At 34.5% G+C, this 2,560-nt stretch overlaps 1 long non-coding RNA gene across 1 annotated transcript; it reads right to left on the bottom strand.

Moving 5' to 3' along the window:
* Positions 1-1,098: 1,098 nt before the first annotated feature.
* On the bottom strand, positions 1,099-1,350 carry LOC109586963 (uncharacterized). The gene is made up of 3 exons (XR_002187326.1): positions 1,314-1,350; positions 1,198-1,263; positions 1,099-1,142 (listed from the first exon to the last, which is right to left on the bottom strand). It is a non-coding gene; the product is annotated as an uncharacterized LOC109586963 (long non-coding RNA).
* Positions 1,351-2,560: the final 1,210 nt, after the last annotated feature.

Here is a 2,560-nt window from a genome sequence, read left to right as displayed (position 1 = left end):
TTTCCATACTTTTCATTAAATTTAAATTTAATTAATTAATTATCCTTATTATAATTTTTGCCTGAGGTATCAGTTCATTACTGGAAGGAAAGAATTTTGAAATAAGAACCATATGAAGACGAAGACCTACCGCATTTTAAAAACAGTTTTCATGGCAATCATTATTTTTTTGAATTTTTGAATCATAAATTATATTCATAGCCTAGCTAATAATTATTTAATCATTATTATAATTATTGTCATTACTAAGATCTATATCCTGTTCTGAAACTATTTAAGTTTACATTCAGCTTCAGTTAAGTTGCCATTTTCCCGCTCACAGCTCACAAACTTATCCTCTGTGTTCCTTAGCAATTTTTTTTGAAAAAGCAGCAAGTCAGTTCAGTTAAAAACTTACATTAGCTATCACTATGTTTTCTTATAGTTTATGGACTATGATGAGCATCAAGGAGGTCCTCCTCCACCACCACCAGATGCTCCACCACCACCACCAATTCCTCGGCCACCTCCAGTAGCTGGAGGTCCTCTACCGCTGGCTGGAGGTCCGCCACCAGTGGCTGGTGGTCCCCCACCCGTAGCTGGTGGTCTTCCACCAGTTGTTGGTGGTCCTCCATCGCTGGCTGGAGGTCTGCCACTGCTGGCTGGAGGTCCGCCACCAGTGGCTTGTGTCCTCCACTGCTGGCTGGAGGTCCTTAGCCACATCCCCCTGCTGCTCCAGCACTCCATCCAGCTGGAGCTGGAGGTCCTCTTGACGTTGCTGCTCTGCAATGGAAGAGGCAGCTCATTATATGGCAGCTATGCCAAATCAATAGAGATATTGTAAGATTATTTTAGTTATGATCTGCAGTTTATATAGATACCAATTAATCACCTTTCTATTCCATTTTACTTTAGTACAACAATCTTCCAAGAGGCAGAGGCAGGGGCAGGAGGAACGGCAACACGACAAAGAACTATAACTTTTATTAAATTATTATGTACATGTAGATCTATAAAGTTAACTTTTCTTAAATTAAAAACTTATAATAGAAGTCAAATATCTTGAAGTGTAAAGCCAAAAACAGAAATTATAAAAGCAATTCTTAAAAATAGTGTGTTTGTTCAACAACGCAAAACAATTCAATACTTGAGCTTCAACCTTCCTACAATACAAATACATATTACTTAATTATATTAACGAGAAAAGAAAATACGTACCGTGGCCATAGTTAATCAGATAATCAATATTAATCATCAAAAACAATTATAGCCTTGGATCATCTTCTATAACACAATAATAAAAAACTATGGAATCTCACAATATTCTATCTTACTATGTATTTAATTGCTAAGACTATGACAATATGTAACCTGTGCAGCTGGAAACTGGCGCCTCCTCCAGTGTGAAAGCATCACTGATCAAAGAGCTACAACAAAACATAATGTTACAATGATGATTATTTATTAGAAATTAATTTAGTTACCACAAACGAAATCAGACAATAGCCTTAGACATTCGCCATGCTATGAAAGTATTATTACACCTTATTGCTGAATCATTAAATCATTTGCAGCTGTAAATACCTTAAAGCAAAGTAAGAAAGAAACATCATCAACAGCAAGCAATGTAAACACACAGGCTATATATGCTATACTAAATATGTACATGTATATGCTTGTATTTGTCACAAACATACATTACAAAACACAAATAAGACACATCTGCTCACAAAGAGGAATAACCCTTCACCTTTTAAATCTCTTTCCAAGTCTGACCTTATTCCTTAACACCACATTGCAGTCCTTGTGTAAAATGTGACCATAATTGACAAAAGGTACCTTATGGCGGATTTTAAAATTCATCTTTCTAATGAAAAATATGAACCTGTGAGTGCTCTGTTAGTCAACAATTGTTTCTATGAGCTACATAGTAACTTTTTGCATCCTCTTGAGTAATTTTATGATAAATGGAGCTAAGGAAGTTGGATTTTTTAGGCTATAAAGACCAATTTTCCTATCCGCCATAAGGTACCTTTTGTCAATTACGGTCACAAATATGTACCTGTGTAAATTATGAATGTGAAATTATACATGTACTAACAAATTAACAGTAGCATACATGCTTTTATCAACAATTAAGACACATATATGACATGTATCGCTCCACAATGCATATTAAGCTATGATTGAATCATACAAGTATATGTACATACACAGTAAATGTAATTTAGACATTCACCGTTCAATTTGCTGACTCATGCCATCCTGAATTAAGTTTTTTTTACAAGACCTGCATTGTGCAAATACACATTAATAGACCACATGAATACATTCCAATGTGCAAACAATTATTATTGTATTGTTAATGAGAACATCCATGCACACAACAAAAGATGCATTGGCAAGCATTCATTTCAATTGAGAAAAGAAAGTACTTACTGTGGCCATAATTAATGATGTAATCATCAAATGAATATAAAGTATGTAACCTTGAATCATAACCTATACCATAATACATAAGATATCTTACAATAATCTCCATCTTACTACATATTCCATTGCTAAGACTATATACAGTAAT

Source organism: Amphimedon queenslandica, unplaced genomic scaffold, assembly GCF_000090795.2.
Source record: "Amphimedon queenslandica unplaced genomic scaffold, v1.1 AMPQUscaffold_12730, whole genome shotgun sequence".
NCBI classification, from domain to species: domain Eukaryota; kingdom Metazoa; phylum Porifera; class Demospongiae; order Haplosclerida; family Niphatidae; genus Amphimedon; species Amphimedon queenslandica.
This window is presented reverse-complemented; position numbering and strand designations above follow the sequence as displayed.